The sequence below is a fragment of the Anabrus simplex genome, chromosome 13 (assembly GCF_040414725.1).
Source record: "Anabrus simplex isolate iqAnaSimp1 chromosome 13, ASM4041472v1, whole genome shotgun sequence".
Classification (NCBI taxonomy): domain Eukaryota; kingdom Metazoa; phylum Arthropoda; class Insecta; order Orthoptera; family Tettigoniidae; genus Anabrus; species Anabrus simplex.
Window position 1 is genome coordinate 38,253,751 of NC_090277.1, and position 22,499 is coordinate 38,276,249.

General features: G+C 37.5%; 1 protein-coding gene across 1 annotated transcript in view; it reads right to left on the bottom strand.

Annotated features, from left to right (window-relative positions):
* Positions 1–22,499, bottom strand: part of LOC136884846 (F-box/LRR-repeat protein fbxl-1) — a 30,784-nt gene that overhangs the window by 7,197 nt on the left and 1,088 nt on the right. The window lies entirely within an intron of this gene.

Consider the following 22,499-nt stretch of genomic DNA (forward strand, 5'->3'; position numbering starts at 1 on the left):
AGCTACGGAAGTTCCTAAGTGTTCTAAAATGACTTCTGAAGTATTATATTTAATAGAAGAAATGGAACTTTACAGTGTTTGACAGCAGCTAAAGTGGTGATGAAGAAAACAGTGTTCTTGGTAAAGAGAACTGTACGATTTTATCACAAGATGCAGATGTTGTTGGACAGGAGGTTATTATGAAAAGCCTAATCTAAACATCTCAGACACAGCAACAAATTTACAATCAGCTTTTAAAGGATCATTCAAAGAATATAACTACTCTTGAATTTCGACAGATGGTTGTTAAAGGACTCATTGGGGAGTACACTAGTTGAAAGAGATCACTCCCCCAAACAACCATTTCAAGAAACCAATATAGGTGTGCTTCAGGTAAAATAGAGAATGTTACATTGAAAGGACCAGTCTGACAATATGTGCAATGTGCTAAGAGTAAAGTTGAAAGTCATACAAATAATCTGTGTGAAGTGTTTAATGTGCATTTGTGCTTTACAAATTACAGGAACTGCTTCGAGAAAGTGTTTTGTCCAGTAGAGTGAACTTGAATTTCCTCCCTCTGGCAAAATTAAACAAACATCTCGTCATAGTACATTGATGGACTAGCTGTATAACTGCACACCAACTGAAATATTTATATACTTTAATGCAGATATTTGATACAACATGTTTTTCATAATCGCAGTTGACATTAAAAAAGAAAAAGGGGAAATGGACCACAGGGACATTTATGTCACAACTATAATTAGTCTAATGATGACAGCCAGCTTCATTTTTTTCTTTTTTTTTTTGCCTGTTGCTTTATGTCACACCGACACAGATAGGTCTTATGGCGATGATGGGACAGGAAAGGCCTAGGAATGGGAAGCGGCCGTGGCCTTAATTAAGGTACAGCCCCAGCATTTGCCCGGTGTGAAAATGGGAAACCACGGAAAACCATCTTCAGGGCTGCCGACAGTGGGGCTCGAACCCACAATCTTCCGGATGCAAGCTCATAGCCGCGTGCCTCTACACGCACGGCCAACTTGCCCGGTGAAATATTCACTAACTTTGAAGATAGGAATACTGGCTTCAGGAATGTAGGTGATATGATAGAATTTGTGTTAAGCTTGCCTGCTGCAAATGCTCCTACAGAATGAGTATTTTCATTAATGAACATCTTTGGACAAATGAAAAATCCAGGCTAAAGCCCCAAAATGTAAAACACATGGTAATCACTTGGTGCAATTGGATATAACTGCATAGAGTTTTAAGACATACTGCATGGAAACTTAAAGTTGTTGAAGACAATTCATTCGAATGAAAAGTACAAGAGCCTGTCAGTGACTTCACACTGCAATGTGTTAATGTAACACTGTGTGTTGTAATGTGAACAAATGTAATAGCATATGTTAGTAGGTTACATTTTCTAGAATGATAAATTTCATAATTTTAAATGGTCCAGTTGCATGATTATCAATCTCTACTAACTTGAAACTAAAAATATTCCTAAAGAGAGAGAGAGAGGGGGGGGGGGGGGAAGAGAGAGACAGAGAGACCATAAAAGGAGGTTTCTACCTAGGATACATCGTTTGGAGCTTTGTTACAGCCAGTCTGCCCTGCCAATTATCTTTTTTACTATACACAGTAAATACCATACATACAGTATATCCTACATGTAATACATTTCATATTGCATTCTGAACTGATTTTACATTAAAATAAGATGCTATTTTAAAATTTGTTTTTGCTACTTGCTTTACGTCACACCAACACAGATAGGTCTTGTGGCGACGAAAAAAAAAGATGGAATCACTTTAATATGACATTGTGTGATCAAATCCACCTAACTGATAATTTATACAAACATTTCTGGGACATGATCCCACCCTTTATTGGACCTTCTTCAGCTATCAGCACTGAACAAAATTAAGGGGGAATGGGTTACCCTATCCCAATAACATTAAATTAGAGGAAATTTTTTACAAGTTGTTTTATGTCACATCAACACAGATAGGTCATATGGCGACGATGGGATAGGCAAGGGCTAAGAGTGGGAAGGAAGAAGCCGTGGTCTTAATGTACATCCCCCGCATTTGGCTGGTATGAAAATGGGAAACTACGGAAAACCATCTTCAGAGCTGCCAACAGTGAGGTTCAAACCCACTATCTCCCGAATGCAAGGCTACAGCTGCATGTCCCTAACTACATGGCCAACTTATGTCTGAGTTTGACAGCTGATATAGCTGCCATACTGACTGCTTGCAAATGAATTTCTATGCAACCAATTATTTAAAAAATAGATGTAGTAAAGATATCAAAATAATTTATATGTCATTTTAAGCAGAAAATACTGGAGATTCGGAAACACATTTTAAAAAAATGAATTTTTGACCCCAAAATCCTTTTCATTCTGCCTTCCATTGTTCAAACCTCCCTCAACTTTACATTCTTTTATTGTATGATATGAAGAAGTGGCTTTACATAATTAAGAGAGAAAGGATGGCAGATATGATCAAGGGGAAAATACAGAAAGGGTAGAGGCAGGAAAGGAATGACAGAAAACTAATAAGATTCCTTTATACTGCCATGGCTACAGCTTGTTTAAGTAAGTTAATGTGAAAATAACTAAATTTTAACTGTGTTTAATCTTTCATTTTGGGTAGGATCACAGCACATCATTGCATTAAATATCATGTCTGAATAGAACAGAAGAAATGTTTTTTAACAGCATTGTCTCTCTCTCACTCTCTCTCTCTCTTAAACTCACCTTATTGAGGGAAGAGAACCAGCTTGCTACTGCTCTCAGTCCAAGCACCTTGTTAGACAGGAATTAACTTTTCATTAGCGAGGTGCGCTATATTTATATGCAAACTGAAGGTTCTAGAGGTAGAATGTCTTAACGACAGTCGATCACATGATGTGCTGACGTTATAACACATTCAAAGAGGGTCAGTCAAGCGTGGGCAGCATGAAAGAAGAGTTGAATAGGCATGAAATTATATAAATAATGTTCTACTTCAGCCCAACATTAGATACGAAAATATTCTTGTCTATCTTAGTAACAGATAATAATATATATGCCACAACACTAATTATAAGAGAAAGGGGCAGAGAGAGTTATAGCAGTGCATTGCTGACATGTCTTGAAAATGTATCAAATCTCATACCAGCACAGAAAACAGGTTAAGTATATTGTAATCTTGTTATTTTCCCAATATTTACCATTACCTTTTTATAACCTTCAATTCTATTCCCAACTAATGGACTGAAATCACCCTGCAGAATTTTACCATCTACAGTCTTATGGTGGCCCTTAAAGGGGATGTCGCCAGTTAGGGAAAAAGTAAGTAATTCTACAAAAATAGTGCCTCTGTTTCAATCCTTAAAATGTCTATCTCATACTACTAAAGTTCATTTCATATTTCTTAATAGGAAACAGGTCCCAAAAAAAGTCAATAAATTTGCCATGCTTCCTTTTATTTTATTTTATTGTATGTATATTGTTTTCTAACCTTCCTTGAGCGATAAGCCTAAGAACATGACTAGTAGAATAAAATACAACCTACCAATTCTGCATCTGTTGCCCTTTCGAATTGAGCTATGGTCATCAAAATTAAACATTCATTGAATATTTTTATGTACTTTCTCTTGGCTTGATTTTCAAAACCACAAATATGTGTCAAACCACTCCTCTGTTACACCGAAAATATATAATGATGATGATGATGATGATGCTTGTTGTTTAAAGGAGCCTAACATTGAAGTCATCGGCCCCCAAAATATATAAAGAAGCATCCTGACAGCTAGGACTGTAAGAAGGAGCACAGCACATGCCATTGGATGGTGTTGCCATATTCCATTCTCCTTCCTTTCACTTGTTCATCCAGATCACTGTGTTCCATTGTAGACTACCTGGCCAGATTATGACTGACTTGGTCTCATGTTTGGTTATTTTTAACAGCAGCCAGGCTGATAAGCTCAGACAGTAGAGTACTGGCCTTATGAGCCCAACTAGGAAGGTTCGATCTTAGCTCAGTCCGGTGGTATTTGAAGGTGCTAAAATACGTCAGCCTCGTGTCAATAGATCTACTGGCATGTAAAAGAACACCTACAGGACTAAACTTTGGTACCTCGTCGTGTACGAAAACTGTAAAAGTAGTTGACAGGATGTAAAATCAGTAACTTATTAACAGGGGTGGTACTGATAGCCTGCCAAATAGCAAATAGCATCCTCTTTACGTGGATCCAGCTTTGTAATTCTGGAAGTTTTGGGCATCTTCTTACCAGGCGTGGACAGTTTAGATGAACCCTCCTCTGAGTTGTTGTAATTCTCCATTTTAACTCTTGTCATAGCACTTTTCCTAAGAGCTTTCGTAATGCGTTCCTGCACTCTCTGGATGGAATTAAAGGAACATTCCTTTCTGGGAAACTCAGCATTCCCTTCAAACAATTCCCTTGCCGCACATATCATTTCCCTTCCTTGGTGATGAATTGTCACATCATGGCCGGCAGTATTTTTGTCCATGAAGTGGACGAGTCTCGGGTCTCCCTCTCCCTTGAGGAGTATTCATCATGCTCGAAATACATATTGCAATAAAATAATTGTACAGAATTCATGTTTAAAATATCATTAAATATGTAATAATGGCCACAAAACAGAAATAGATTATAACACGAGCTGACCACCAAGCTTATCCTCATGGCAACTGCAGTGAGCCCACCCTCTTTTCGATGGCAACCATATCCCCCACTCCCTTCATCCTGCCCCAGTAGGCAGTAAACAGACCTCCCTCTAAAATCTGTCAGAACTAATATTTCAGAAATACGACCTTAGTGCCAATTTTGTATTACAAGTTACAAACATCATTACTATAACTACCAAATTCAAATCCCTGTTCTTTTTTTTTTTCTTTTCACAGCATACAGGTGGATAGAGAACACACGAGTGTCACTATAATTGCAATAGAGTTTCATTTTCTTAATTTAAAAATGTTTGAAATTTTTATTATATTTTGAAAATGTTAAATGTCAAATTACACCTAATTTTTACCTCTATAGTGTATTTCTATCACAGGTATGATGCTTTTGTGAGAATACAGTGAAACCTCGGAATGCAAGTAACTTGGTGTAAGAGTGTTTTGCATGATAAGCAAACATTTTAAATAAATTGTAACTTGATAAGCAAGTCAGATTCTGCAATACGAGCATCATGTGTGCCTACGTTTTCCCCTCCCCTAGGCCTTTGTTGAATGGATGAATGAGGTCTTTGGTCCTGTAGTTTAGAAATACCTTTCAGAAAATAATCTGTCACTCAAAATCTTGCTGGTTATGGACAATGCTCCTGCTCATCCTCCAGGTCTTGAGGCCTTGAGGACGACTTACTGGAGGAATTCAAGTTCGTTACGGTTAAGTTCCTTCCTCCCAACACTACTCCACTACTCCAGCCTCTGGATCAGCAAGTCATTTCGAACTTCAAGAAGCTATACACCAAAGCACTATTTCAGCGATGCTTTTAAAGTGACAGACGGAACACACTTTACCCTCCGAGAGTTTGGGAGAAATCATTTCCCCATCGTGAACTGCCTGAAGATCATCGATAAAGCCTGGGATGGAGTCACTAAGAGAACTCTCACTTCTGCTTGGGGAAAGCTGAGGTCTGACTGTGTTCTTGGACGTGATTTTGTGGGGATTGTTGGTGACAATGAGCTGCTGATTGTCGATGAAATTGTGTTGTTAGGTAAGACTATGGGGCTGGAGGTGAATGACGTCGACATTCAAGAACTGGTGGAAGAATATAAACAGGAACTGACCACCAACGAACTGATGGACCTGCATCACAAACAACAAGAGCAGGTTATAGAGAAGATCTAGTCTGGGAAAAAGGAGGAGGAGAAGTCAATGGAATCTCTCACTTCAACTGAGATTCGGGAGAAGTGCAAACTGTGGGAAATGATGAAAAATTTTGTAGAAAAACACCACCCGAATAAGGCTGTAGCAGTACGAGCGATGAATCAGTTCAGTGACAATGCAATGTCACATTTTTGAGAAATCCTCAAAAGAGAGGCAAAAGCAACAGTCATTGGAAAGGTTCCTCATTAAAGTTGCACGAAAAGAAAACAATTGCATTGAGCCAACAGATAGCAGTGATTTCGTTAGTGAAATTTGTGCTACACAGTAACTCTTCTCACATCATCTCTCGTCTTCTTCCTCACTCCAACAATGATTCCATTGTAAGGTAAAGTGCACTTTAATTTGTTTTACTTTATATTTTGTATTAGAAATGGTATGCGAATAAATATTTTTGTGTTGTGGACGAATCATCCAGGTTTCAATTTTTTCTTATGGGAAAACCTGCTTTGATATATGAGCGCTTTGGATTACAAGCACATTGCCAGAACGAATTATGCTCGCAATACAATGTTCCACTGTATCCACTTTTAACAAAAAACTAAAGTTTTATGTAATTCTTGATAGTAGTTTTTGAGAATGACAAAATTTTACAAAATAATGTACATGTAGGTTCAATACACTATGACCTCCAGTATTACGTGGATTATCTGTGTCACCTGTAACTTCCTTCCAATCTCTGTTCGAACTATCAACAGAATCTGAGGAAACATCTGTCAGTTTGGATTCACTATCTGAGCTATTTGGAATTATTCCTTCCGGCATCAGAGATACATTCACTACATGGCATTGCCTAGACAGCGGACTTACAGAAATATCACTGTTATCAGAAGATGCAAAGTCGTCACTGTCATAGGGCGATAAATCACTCTCCAATGAATCGCTAAATATTAAAACATTGTGCATTTCATCCTCTTTCATATACTTAACCATCTTTACACTGTTGGAGGTAAATAAACAAACAAGATAACAAGCAACTGACATAAAACGGCAGAGTGCACGGCTACCATGCGCGAAACTTGCAATGCATTGAGTGAAAACTTTTATAAAACACTGATATTGATATTGCACATTATCAATATTTCCAGAGAGTATAAACTGAAATCTTTCTGTTTGTATTACTTATACTGCCATCGTGCAGCAGGGAACGAAGATAGAGGCAAAAGAAAAATATGGTCAATAGATCGGGCCCTGGCATTTTTAGCAGCAGCTCACATGGCCGATACATCAGCCACCTGGCACTATAAGAGTTAATATTAATGTTAGATCTTGAGACCTTGAGGATGTGATAAGCTCAGTGGCTTAGCTGTTGGTTTCCCACTCAGAAGGCTGAGATTCGAATCCTGGTCTCTCCAAGATTGAAACTTCCATCTCAAACATCGTGGAGAATAATGAAGGGCATCCACCTTGGCTCCAGCAACCCAGAAGAAAGTGGGATAACCTGAAGAAACTTTTGGGGCATGATAAGTTCAGTGACAGCTGCTAACTACCCACGTGGAAGGCTGAAGTTCAAATCCCAGTTGATCAGAGGATGAGATTTTCATGTCAAAAGTCATGTTGCATCAGGAGGGGCATCCGGCCTTAAAACCCCAGTCAAAATCAAAATGAGCTTGGGTGGGAAATAACTGGGATAAGCTGAAGAAAACTTTTAGGTGTTTGAGACCTCCTGTGTGTTGAACTGTGGGTGTATTTCCCTGTTTACAAGACTAATTTTGGATTTTTAAATTAAATAGGTATTAATTTTGAACTAAGGTTATTTTTTATTTCATTATATTTGAGTTCATACTTGGCTCAATAGCAACTGTATGAAACTTGTTGATACTCAGATGAACCAGGCTGTTGTGTCTGGAGAGCAATGTTGTTGTGAATCGAGAAGGTGGTGAACTTGCAAGTTAAGTTTTAAAAATGAAGACGAATGTTCCTTGTTGTGCTATGTGATTGCTGTGAAAGTTGGCTGAATCTCTAAATATACGGTTGAGAATTTGTGGAAGGAGTGAAATGGGTAGTTTCATTGCTGTTCCAACATAAATTTGTGACCCCGACATGATTTTATAACACAGATACTGGCGAGTCTCAATTTGGTTATTAAAGGTCTAATATCGTAGTGGAAGAAATGGAGGCAGTACTTATAAAACGTAAAGTGGTGAGAGTATGTTATACTAAAACTTAACTTACAAGTTCCTCGCCTTCTCGATTCACAACAACTTTGCTTGCCCAGACGCAACACAGTCAATGAGAACTGTGACTGCCACAGTCAAATCAATACCCACATTCTAGCTACCGGCACTGAGTCACATTCCACCATACGTAAACATGCCATAGTCCGGGAGTATAAGAAGATAAATGCCAATGTCCAGATATCAATACACCAGGATGTAATTGCTGCTGAAGCCAGAAGGTTACACTTGTGGAACCCACCCATCAGGACAGTGAGGCATCTGATGGATAATAATTTCAGGACATTGCCATGGCATTGTAAACACCACAACAAAATCAAGTGGTTCCCATCTGCTCCGGAAAACTTGGTCAACTCTAAACAGGATTAGGACAAACCATGGCAGATGTGCCAATCTTTTCCACAAGTGGAGACAAGTTCCCTCACCAAAACGCAGTTGTGGTGCTCCCAGGTAGACTGACCAGCATATTGTGCATGAATGTCCATCACATTGATATAAATGCAATTTCAGTGACTTTATGGGAGCAAGTCCAACTGTGATAGAGTTTATTAACAACTTAAAAGTCAAATTATAAATAATGTAAATATGTAATATACTCTATCTAATTTTACAATTATTTGTACTATGTACTGCCAAATGCTAAATGAAATAAATGAGTTCATACTTTCTACCTCATATTTGGAACAACTGTAATACAATTGACGGATTCCTTACCATGGATATAGTGGATTGAAATTAGTAGGTTTTCAACTTTTTTTAAAAAATTCAACATTTAACCTCAACTATTAAAACATGGCTGACACTGAGTTTATTTAGTTTTTAAGCTGTTCAGAATTGTTTATAGAAGAGAAAAATCTATGTAATAGTTAGTACATAAATATTATGTGTGATCTGTTAGGTCCGTTCAGTTGGTATAAATCACTGTCGTTCAATCTATGTTCATGCGCGGCCACCATTATGTGCACAATGTTGTCGAGTTGACACAGCTCTGACACGATTTGAAGGAAAGAATATGATGTGTAGAGCTGTAGTTTGCTACCATCTATATTTACACAAGAACTATATGAACCAAATCTTAACTGCAGGGCCAATCAGCGCACGTAGTACGTTTCTTTCGTACTAACAATGATGAAACCAGGAAACGTACACCATGCGGACTTCATTCTCTGCAATAATTGACATAGCCCAACCGGTGTATGGCCACAGATGTCAATGTGTTAAGGAATTTAAAACTAAGCCCTGAAAAGAAGGCAATGAAGGTTTTTGAATTGAAACGGTGTGCTCGAGGCAAAATTTAATTATAAAAATAAACAATTCTTGTAAATAAGTCTAACTATGTTAAACATTTTACTCATGATGATGAATTTCATGATGTTTTATATAATGCCCACATTTTCACTGGATATGGAGGTTGATATCTTACGATGAAAAACTCTAAAAGAAAATACGTAAATGTAACTTGCCACGATGTTCAGACCAATCTGAGTTTGTGTGAGCCTTACTTGCAAAAGTAGAAGAGTCAGAGAAAAACATCAAGAATTCTATATACTATTTCAAAACTTGATCTAACAGATTTTCAATCACAAGCTGATGAAAATATTTATTTGTTATGGAATATCATAACCACTTCTTGGAAATAGTTATTCTTATACCTCTCGAACCAAAGAAGTCTGAAGAAGCATGTGATAAGATCACCAACTTATTTACTCTTCTAGGAGTACCTTCTATTCTATAATTCAACATGGGAGGAAATTTGAAAGTACAGTTATGGTTGAATTGAAAGTTTTGTGGGCAAATGTTACGGTCACCCATGGAAAGCCAAGGCATTCTTAGACTCAGTAAAGTATTGAAAGAGCTAATCAGGAAGTTGCAAACATGATAACTACTTGGATGCAGGAAAATTAAACTCTCTCACTAGAGTCAAGTGGCTCTCTCTATGGATCAGTGATTGAGTGTTGGCCTCCAGATTACAATACAGCGGGTTCAAACCCAGCAGAGGTAGTTGGATTTTTGAAGGGCAGAAGAAAGTCCATTTGACACTCCATGTCGGCATGTAAAATATCCCTGGTGACATGTTTGGTGTTTACCCGACAACGTAAGTCATGCTGTAAGTTTCACCAAGAGGAAAAGTCCTCTCAGTTTTAATTATTGTGTTGATGGTGTGATAGCTGCTCATGGGAACAATGTAAGTACCTAGGTATTAATACAAGGGTGATCACCATTGGGTTAATCATATTAACAAAGTAGTTTAGAAATGTTACAGATCTCTTCACATGGTTATGAGAGTATTTAGGGGTTGCAGGAAGAATGTAAAGGAGAGAGCACTTATATCTCTGATAAGACCATAGAGTATGGCTCCAGTTTATGGGACCCTTACCATGATTACTGTATTTCATATAAGAACTGGAAAAAGTTTGAAGGAAAGCAACATTATTTGTTCTGGGTGATTTCCGACAAAATGTTGCAAACTCTGGACTGGGAAGACTTGAGAGTAAGGAGACAAGATGCTCGACTATGTGGTATGTTTCGAGCTGTCAGAGGTGAGTTGGTAAGGAATCACATAAGTAAAAGAATAAGCTTGAATAGACCTTTTAAAAGTAGGAAAGATCATTATATGAAGATAAATTTGGAATTCAAAAGGACATTCATTTATAGGAAGAGCAGTAAGGGATTGGAATAAATTATCAAGGGAAATGTTCGATTAATTTCCAAATTCATTGAAATGATGTAGGATAAAGCTAGGTAAGCAATGTATATATATATATAAAACTAAGAGTTTTGTCTGTACATTGCTCAGAATTTAAAAAGAATGGTATTTCTGTATCGGTCATGTCCACAGTATCAAGGAAATGCACTTTTTACTTCTCTGTAATTTCTGTCTGTCTGTATGTATGTATGTATGTACAAGCATCATGAGAAAATGGCTGAAGAAAATTTAAACAAAATCGGTATGTAAAGTCTTGTGAAGAACCACTACAATCTAGGCTATAAATTATTTTATTCATGCTGAGTGAAATGGCAGTTTAGGGGAAGGCTTGAAATTTCATTCTCAAATATTTATATTATTAGTAGTCCTATCGGGTATGGTAACAGAGATATTTACGAATTTGCATTTTTGTTGCTAAGTCCATATAAACGCCGAGCCACGAGAAAATGGGTTAACAGAATTTAATGAAAATCACTATAGGAGAGCCGGGGAATAAGAAACTACAGTCTAGGATATAAACAATTTTATTCGCCCTGGATGAAATCGTAGTTTAGGGGAAAGTACCCAAAACTTAAGTTTTAAATGCCTATGTTATTGGTCCTATCAAAAAGTACTACATAACAAAAGTTAGAGAGAATACAATTTCCCATTATTTATGTTTTTTTTTCAGTTTTACTGTACCGGCTATGATAAGAGTGGTATTTCAGAGTCAGAAGAAAACTAAATGTGAAGACCTACAATATCGAAAGCACGTGACATACTATCAATAATAACATTATATTGACCATTGTTTGTTGTGATGTTCTTTGTCTCTTACACTGCCACTCAACGCCGATAGATGGCATTACTGCTGTGTACCAAGTATAACAGCCTGACTGAATATTGGAGTTAGAAAACCTTCTTCTTTAGCATTCCATTGCTCTGGTTCATTCATTTTCTGATACTGTTGGTACGTAAAACACTGGTTCATCTCAGTATTCCAGCTATTCAATTCCTACTCTGATGTGCTGTTTTGAATGAGCAGTGTGCACATTTAAGGCAGAGTCTCACTAAGTAGTAGTAGTAGTAGTAGTAGTATGACCTGGTCTAGCATTACAATTAAGGCCTATTCGAAATTTTAGCACCACAATTCACTAAATAACTCAAAATTCAACCCTGAAAAGAGCTGTTTCTTCACTTTTATTAAATTCTACATTCATTTTATTTTAAATGAACAGTGAAGAGGGGGATTCTCATCTGGCTTGGATGAAGAATTTGCGTGGTTTTTCATTTGATTGAATATTTCACACGAAAGCATTGCTTTTAATCATGGCTTTTCTACTAACGTCACTGTAGTTTCAGTTGGGAAAACTACTAAGACAGTCTTTCTGAGGATGTAAAAAGACAGGTGGAGATTGAGTGTCTGCCATTTTAATGAAAACTCCCCAACTTGACTGTGACTGATGGTAGGCAAGCGGGCCTACCATTACAATGAAAATTCCCTAACCCAGTCTACATATGAGAGGAGACGTTTGGCGACTTTCCCGTCGCGTTTCTAGGGTAACGTTAAGAACTATGCAGTTTAATACAATCTTGCTCACAACATGTACACTACCTAACCTACAATTATGTATACAATGTAGGATTCCGTAGCGAAGCACGGGTACATCAGCTAGTTATAAATAAATGTAAATATGAAGTCTGGGCAACCACCCTAAATTTTGATTTTTGATGACGTGAACAGATTGAATGATGAACATTAATTAAAATTCAGCCATAAATGCCCGAGGAAGATTCAGTTTACTCTGATCCAGCATTGCCAACCATACGATCTGGATCATGCATGTACAATAATTTGATGCTGTGTACCATCATACGATCCAACTGGCAGATCGTACGCCTATTGTACGATCCTATATTACATCGTAAATTTTGTCCTTTATTTTTTTTAAAAGCATAGATTTTTGTTTGTGCTAATTATGTTCAGTCATAGATGACCAGTTAGAAACCGAGTAAGGCTTTTCGAATAAAGAGATTCATAAAAGGGAATTTACCAAGAGTGGGCTCTTCCCTTTCTGAGTTATTTCATGGTCTCACGCCTGTAGATCATAGCATTCGACTTCAACAGATTACCCTTTATCAACATCAATGATGATATTAAAGCCTGCTCTGAAGTACACGAATTTTGGGCTAAATCACAGGAGGTGAAAAACATGTTTGGTGAATGTGAGTTTCATGCACTTCCAGAATTTTCACTCTCTGGTTTGTCATCCACTCACTTGAATGCTGATTATGAAAGAATATTCAGAAAAATTCATCTAATTGAAGTCAAAAGCAGGAATAGGTGAATTACTTCTACAGTGAATGGATGCTTGCTGGCCAGTCAGTGTGTTCGAGTCAGTGGTATGTGTCAAGATTTCAAAACCGTTGGAGGCTCAGAAGAATGACTAAAGCACAGTGGTATAATTGACTAGCAAGCTCAAGTACCGGTACCAAGAACCATCTGCTGTGAATGTGCCTAGAAGTTCCATAGAAGTAGAATATGATGATGATTTCCAGGTATGAGGTAAGGCACTTCAGTGACTTTATATGTCATATTGACTACCACTTTATAAATTATCCTATTCTTTTAGAAATAGAAATCAAAATAGGAAGATTTTCTAATTCTTGGATTTCATCACGTATATTGCACCATGATCTCGAAGAAAGGACAACATAAAAGGCATATCATTGCTACGGAAAATAGAAAACCTACCAAGACGCATGCCTAGTGCATACCGTGGAGGCCACTGCATAAGCTACTTGGAGCCACCAGCAGTGCCAATGCACTATGAGAGACTTTGTCTCATTTTCAAAAATTGATGCCTGCATGGCCTTCAGATGATAAAGATGCTGATTCCTGCAAGGAGCCTGAAATATTTATTCCAAATGAGTAAATTTATAATACCAATATAGTTGGTCTGTTATTGGACATTATAAATTTTCCAGCTAACTTATTCCTGGTTTCCAGCATTTCACCCCAGTGTACTAAGTTGGGCTCATCAGTTGGTAAATAGCACACCTACCAAGACACATGGCTAGTGCATACCGTGGAGGCCTCAGTGTGCTAAGTTGGGGTGAAACGTTAAGCCATGTGTTTCACTAGGTGTGCTATTTACCAACTGATGAGCCCAACTTAGTACACTGGGGCTAAACTCTGGCAACCAGGAATGAGTTAGCTGGAAAATTTATAATGTCCAATAATGGACCAATATATTGGTATTATAAATTTACTCATTCGGGACAAATATTTCAGGTTCCCTATGGGAATCAATATCAACCCATTAAATGCTCATTAGATTATTCCTAAAATGTTTTCAAAAACAATTCAAATTTTGACAACAATGATAATGAACTCAAATCTACTACTCCTACAGAGTTGAAGGTAAAATGAAATTTAAAAAATTACCAGTATAATAGGCAGCCCATTAGATGCTCATTAAGAACCCTTGCATTGTGTACAAGCAGAATTGTAATGCGAGGAAAATAATTATAATAATAATATTAATAATAATAATGGTATCATAATAATAATAATAATAATAATAATAACAACAATAATAATAATCATAATAATAAAATCGTCACTGGATATAAGTAGATAAATGAAACAAACTAAAAAAAATTTGGGATTTGAACACAGGGCGCAGAAGTGTGAAACCACAGCGATAGTCACTGCGCTACCATGTCAATTGAACTTGCTACGGCTAAAGGCCAGTCTCCACTGATTAACATTCAACATCAACATATTAAATTTAACATGTTACAATTGACATGTATATTGACATTGTGTCTTCCAACTGACTCTGCATGTTAACACAATGTTGAGGTTTACATTTTAACATGTTGGCAAGTTTTCTGCTCCAAGTGGGAAACATGTCAAGTCAATTCATTTTTCGTGAGAGTTCGGCACAGCTTCGGCAACTTCCGTGCTGTTTCCATGTCAACAGATAGCCTAAACCACCCAAACAATGTGCTTCTCGTGAAGTAGGTTTATAGATACAACACTCTGCAACACACATCCTCTTTGTTATAAGCTACAAATACAGTTCGCGCAAGTATGTCGTTCTCTCTACACTATACCAGTACTAAAATTTATAGTCAGGAATGGAGTCGAACAAGGAGATTACTCTGGATTTAATTAATGATATAATGTCCCAGGCATGATATTAAACTGCGTCTACTGAGTGACCATGGTATAAGTGGTCCCCTTCTACCAAGTGCCAATGGCCTCCTCAGAGGGCGGATGAGGAGGTAAAGGTGCAGGGCACCCTCTTGTCCTTGGGATGAGTAATCATCCCTAAAGGCAGATGAACTGGCTTGATCTGGTTAACGACATTAGGACGCAGAAGGCAATGGGAAACCACTGCATTAAAAATCCTAGGGATATCCCTTGTATAGCAGCCATGCCAAGTTGCGGTAATAGAATTGTAGTTACTAATCATGGAAGTCGGAAGCCAAGATTTGGCAGGAGTGGTAACAGCAGCAAGGCCTCTCCAGTCATCATCATGCGAAATCCTTGCAAAGAGAACAGTAAGTTCAACTTAGGTACATGGAATGTGAGAACACTAGGTTAGGTTGGAAAATTGGAAGAAGTAAAGTACTCAATGATCACAAAAGACGTAGATGTGCTTGGTGTATGTGAAACTAGATGGGCAGGAAACCGAGACTTTCAATCAGGGAATTTCAGGGTAATACAAACCGGATGTGATAAAGGTGGAATGAATGGAGTGGCAATAATCCTAAAAGGTAAATGGTGTTAAAATGTGATGAATACCCTTCATATCAGTGACAGGATTATGATGGTTGAGATAAAAGCTGACCCTGTTGACGTAGTCATTATTAAAGTATATTATCCAACCACAAACAGTGAAGACGATGTTGTAGAAGAAATGTATGATTGTATTCAAGAACTCTTTGAGTTAGTAGACACCAAAGCTATTATTATTTTAATGGGAGACTTCAATGCTTCAGTTGGTAGTCATGAAAATCTCAAACATACTGGTAAATTCGGACTTGGCGAAACAAACTCGAGAGGAGAAAAATTGCTCGAGTTTTGTGAACAACATGAACTATTAATAACTAATACATGCTTTGATGTTCACAAAAGACAACGTTATTCATGGAAAGCTCCTGGAGATAGTAGAAGACATCTGTTAGATTAGAGAATAGTAAGGCAGATATACAGAAACCAAGTGCTTACCAGTCAAAGTTATCCAGGGGATGATGTAGACAGCGATCATATATTAGTTGCAGCAAAATGCAGTATTAGATTCAGAATACATAAAGTCTATGGTTCGAAGAAATGGTGTTTGAATAACTTACACACTGCAGGTTTGGCTTCAAAATTCAAAGAGAAAACTAATTATATATGTATAGACTAGTATAAACTAGTAAATCAAGAAAACTAATCAACTGTGCAGTGAAAGTACTGGATGGGAAAATGTCAAGAACAGCTTAATGACAGCCGCTTCAGAAATATTGGGTAAAAGAAAACTGGAACCAAAGAAGCCTTGGATGACTTAAGAAATTTTAGATCTCATTGAACAGAGGAACAAAATGAGAAACAGGGATTTTGAACAATATAGAGCATTAAAATTTTTTATAACAGACAAGTGTTGCTTAGCAAAAGACAGCTGGATGAATGAAATTGGTGAAGGCATTGAAAAAGATTTAAAAGCAGGGAAATCTGATTAGGCATCCTTGCAGAACAAGAAAATAACCAGAAGTAATGTGGTTAAAAACAAAGCAGGAAAGTTTATTTTTGAAAATCAGGAAGTAGGTGACCGCTGGAAGCAATATATTGAAGATCTATATGAAGGTCAGGAAATAGATAACATTCGGGATTATGTAGAGGATGAGAGCCTGATTGAGGTAGAAAGGAAAACCCACCAATTACAAAAAGTGAGTTTAATATGGCTCTATACTTATTAAAGGATAAAAAAGCCATAGGTGTTGATAACATTTCAGCAGAGCTCCTAAAGCCATGAGCTTGTATCCAGCGTTTAGTTTATTATTGTGTGTTCAGTGTTAAATTTTTTGTAAAAATACTAAGAATCCCTGCTATTTTAAACTTAATATGTGAGGAAACGGAAACCTAATCGTATTTTTTATATATAAAATGACTCAATTTATGCAAATTCAGTATGCACAGCAATTCTGCAGAACGTAACTATCGCATATAAGGATTTTTTTTTTTAACATAGTTTTCCCCACCCAGCCACTCATTTCTGTCACCTGGCTGATAAGAGTTTCTGGGGAGAAGACTGATGATGATGATGATGATGATGATAATTGTATGCCTTCAACTATGGTGCAAGCATTTCCATTTGACACAATCTGCCTGCCTGCTTGCCAATTTTGATGTTCCATTTTACTCTACATCTGCTAGATGTTCTAGTAGACTGAATCTCTCTTGGGGCATCTATGGCTGAGTTATTATTGAATTTTGTTGGTTTAACACCAAGTGGGTCAATAAAGATCTTTTCATTCCAACATCATACAACATGGAGCACCAAATGAACTTTCTTCTGCCCTTCGAAAATCCAGCTACCTGTGCCCAGTCAGAATCAATTATCTTGTAATCTGGAAGTCGACACAGAGATGGATAATGTTAGAAGAGATTAGGAGGAGGTTGTTCAAAGTCTGGTAAAAGAAAGATTTTCTGAAATTAGTAATGAAATAACAGTTGCTAATAATTCACCACATGTATAGGAGAAGGACAGAAAATGAATGTGCAGCGATCAACGAAAACAATTGAATCTGTCAGAGATGAGAAGAATAAACAAAATCAGAAACACAGTCCATTAAGTATATACGCATAACACGGTCGTAGTACAATATAGCAATAATATGTGTTCTTCTAAAAATGCTTGAAATGATTGTTTCATTATGACAGAAGGAATATGAATATCTGATCTTCACAGTAGGTTTTAAGGATTTCTTCCTCAGGCAACAAATGCTATAAGGTTTTGTCTCCCATGTAAAATATTACCGGTCACTGTACATATTTTCTCAGCAACTACTGAAGAAAAGAGCTTTGAATTTCTCCAAGTTTCCTTTCATTCAGTAGAAAAATATATTATGACCACAATTATTTCAATGTAAATAGTCAGAAAAATTGAGTCATTATGCAAAATGGAAGCACTTTCTTAGTAAAACCAAACATTTAAATTCTATGAAACTACCACCCTTCCATATTAAGTTCTAGTTCACAAAATAAAAAGGTCCTGGAACATTCTGCACACCAAACACCCTGTCAAGCATGATGTGTATAGCGCATGCTTACAAATAAAGTAGAAGAAGCATCATTCAATGTGGAATTGTCTGATACTTAACACAGTGGATCGTACACTCTTATTTCTTTTACACAGTTAATATTATGAATGAAAGATCATTCTAACAAAGTACAGAGTAAGTTGAGAACAAATTTGCTTTGTTCCACATCCCGGCAGGGAGTTGCGAACCTCACTGAGAGTGTTTGTGCTGACTGGAGCCCGCAATTAGATTCAATGTTGTTTGTGATGAAAAGAGAGGAGTTAGCAAGTGGTGGGGATTCTAAGAAATACTCCAGCCCTGTGTTCAGCTTAAGTTCCACATAGCTCTCTAAAGCTATTATGCACAATCTTTTCCTGCAATGTTCAACAGGTCAGGAGCATTATCCAGCCAACTGTGAAGGTTTTAATGTTTTTTCGGTGTGTTTATATGGATCTCGGTGACAATTTGCAGTATCATAAATGTATGACGTACTGACACAGATTATGTGAGAGTGAAAAAAACCTTTCACATAAATCAGTAAAAATAGACACCCAAGGTTTGTAACTTCATGGGGAAGTAAAAATTGTGGAAATATCACATGGAAATCCTTTCAGAGGAGAGATGTGTTCATTGTAATGTACAGAAATCCAACATCCCACCCCCAAGAAGTACATTTACTTTTATAACCTATCGAAGAACCATTCTCCATTACTGAAGTGGCTATTTGCATTCTTATAGGCCTACGTAAAATAGGATGCAACATCATTCCCATCAACCATGATAATTAGATTCAGTTACCAACCCCGCCAGAATAAAAGCACAAAAAAATAGAACATGTAAAAAAAGCCGTTGCTATCGCCCTAAGCTAAACTCTGTCATGAGGACAGTGGAGAGGCCACACTCCCTTTGAGAGGCTTTTTTTTTTTCTTTACGTTGCACCGACACAGATATGTCTTATGGCGATGATGGGATAGGAAAGGCCTAGGAATTGGAAGGAAGCGACCGTGGCCTTAATTAAGGTACAGCCCCAGCATTTGCCTGGTGTGAAAATGGGAAACCTTGGAAAACTATCTTCAGGGCTGCCGACAGTGGGGCTCGAACCCACTATCTACCGATTGCTGGATACTGGCCGCACTTAAGCGACTGCAGCTATCGAGCTCGGTAGAGGTTTTATTTATGGCCGTCGCGCATATTGCCTGCACAGCAAGAAAAAAATTTAATTCACCTTTCCACACAGCAAGAAATAAGTATTAATTCACCTTTTGAATTAGTGCTTATCCTAGTTCCTAAGTAGATAGGTTGGCAGCCTTGTGGACTGTCCGACCAGGTCCTCTGTGAGAAGTAAACAAAGGACAGTGAAACTGTGCATACGTGAACGTGGTGATAACTAGATTAGTGAGGAAGATAGTGCTGATCTGCAGAACTGTATGATAAAATTTTTAATAATATTATATTTTAGAATACTCCCGTAAGAAATATATTCATAATCACTTGTGTGAAATTACTGAAAATAAAAATCCACAGCCTGTTTCCAGTCATTCAACTAGGTCAGGAATAAAGTGAATGAATTCCCAATCTACAAGCAAGGATGGGAATTGTGCCAGGTGCCGAAGCCTGTCGCACTCTTCTGGGGCAAGGGTTATTGACTGAAATGTGAAATGAAGTGATATTTGAGAGTGTTGCTGGAATGAAAGATGACAGGGAAAACCCGAGTACCCGGAGAAAAACTTGTTGCGCAAATCATGCATGGAGTGACTGGAATTTGAACCACAGAACCAGCAGTAAGAGGCCAGCACGCTACCACCTGAGCCCCGGAGGCTTATAGTGTGAAATTATTATGTGATTTTTTTTTTTTTTGCAAGGGGCTTTACATCGCACCGATACAGATAGGTCTTATGGCGACGATGGGACAGCGAAGGGCTAGGTGTGGGAAGGAAGCGGCCGTGGCCTTAATTATGGTACAACCCCAGCATTTCCCTGGTGTGAAAATGGGAAACCACGGAAAACCATCTTCAAGACTACCGACAGTGGGGTTCGAACCCACTATCTCCCGAATACTGAATACTGGCCACACTTAAGCGACTGCAGCTATCGAGCTCAGTATGTGAATTAATTAATAATCGAAATAGAGTAAAATTATTGAAAATCTAAATTTTCGAAAGGCCACTAGCAGCACACCTCATAAGCCAGGTTAGGATACGCCACTGCACCCAGCATATACATAACCAGAGGTTACGGAGAAAAAACAATGTATGGCTCCTCATTTATGCACATCCATAGTATCCCGTGTAGATATGTTCAATGCTGTATTAATTTTTTTAAACTCTAATTCATGTTTATTACATCTATCATGCAATTAGTTAATGAAAATGACAATGTCCAATGGGTGACATCTGCCTTAAAGAAGTAAGGAAATACAAGGTAAACACCAGGCAATGAACTTTGACAACCTATATATAGGCTAACGTACTCTTACAAACCCAGACCATCCAGCGGCGTTTCTACTCTCCAAGACTTAAACAGCTATACGGAAGATGCGCACATAGTTGCTGCCCTTGCAAGGGGCATGCATGTGTTCGACCTAGCATCAATAACTAGCTGAATCTCAACTGTTCACATGGTGATACAGTTATCATTGCAACACCGTATTTTCGTATGTAAAAGTTATTTTAAGTATGAGTCAGCTCGACAGGGACGCGATGCATTTGTTCAGCAATTTCCTGGTGAAGAGCCACCTTCATTAGCACAGATTCATGTAATTGTAAATAAATTTGAAACTACTGGCTCAGCGCTCAATAAAAAAAACATGCATGCACACAAACAGTTTTAACCCTTTTTAGGGCAAAAGACTGGGGGTATTAAAAAAATAAATTTTATGGTTAATTTGTACTTGAAATATATGCATGACAAGGGATGTACAACTAGTTTATGGATTTACACCTTATTTCATAAAATATGGGGTGGGAAATTATTATCCCACTGACCGTTCCAGATAGGTAATGTTTGTGGGTGGGCAGTGGGATAATAATTTCCCACTTAAAAATATTTATGATAATGTGCTCATTGCGTATTAATTACTTTATTGACATCAACATAATACAATAACACAGCATACTACATGGCCTATGGAATAATAAATGATAATGAAATCTCTCAAATTTAATTTAGTCATGTGTAGAAAACTTTGAAAGCACTGTCTGTGATTTTTGAAATGGTTCAAAGCATGATTTAGATAACGCAGCATTACATTTCCTTCTGCTCAGTACTACATTGTGCACAGCGACGATATGTTTTTATTAGCTCAGGCTGCCGATATCTGATAATCTCGCTGTATTTTCGATCGTTGCTTGCCCAACAGATCTGTTTGTCCACCGTCCACGCCCGTTCGCTGGGGAATAACCAGGGCGCTTCTTGCTCGAAAATGACCGTATGTTCATTTACTAGTTGTGACCTAAGCTTCAGGTGTGACGTACCTTTTGTTTTCTTCTCTTTCATTTCCGCTTTGTACACTATGTATGAACTGACAATCGTACTGTCCAGGAAGTAATAAAAAATCTTGAGCCACCATCTTCTAGACTTCTTGACCTGCCAAAAAAAGTAACATGAACCTATAAGACACTATGTATAGGATTTCCAAACATAATAGGTTGTGTGGGTTCACCATTGTTTTTGCTTACCATAGTACTGGACATGGTCTTCACCATCAGAGTCCCCACCTTCCTCCGAGTCCAAAGCTTGTTCTTCCGATATTTCATCCAGCCAGATTTCAATCTTTGCTTCCATATTCAGAGCAGTAGTAATCAACCTACATAATTCCAGCATAATACTGTATATTATTATTATTATTATTATTATTATTATTATTATTATTATTACCAAGCTACTATTAGATGAAACAGGAAGCTTTACCGATGTTTATGATTTGAAGCCACTTACTAGGAAGACTAAATAGCACAAATACAGTCAAAACCAAAATTAGGCCTAGATCTTACATAAAACCCAAGTACTGACTAAGTGCAAGTGACTATAACATCTTTGTCTATCGTCATAAGGGGAAACTTAAAACAGTTTTAGAATATAGAATTGTAGTAAGTTTGAAAAATATATAAATAATTTTGAAATAGCATCTTACTAAGTTGCAGAGAAACTATGAAATTACCATTGATTCTGTTATTAGTATTCTGAATGACACAACGGATGGATCATTATTATATCTGTGGCACAAACAGATTTTCTCCTTGAATAAATCATGATAAACTGCATTTCCGGAGTATATACTAACCTTTGGAAATCTTCTGTCTTCAGTATTCCACACCTTCTTCCTACAAACACCGTTTCACTGCAGCTCGACACAATGGGACTGCCACAGCACGCGCGCTAGGAACCACTGGGATACATACTTCCCACCTAGTGATCTAGGTGGTAGTAACGATCAGGTTATTAAGTTTGAAATG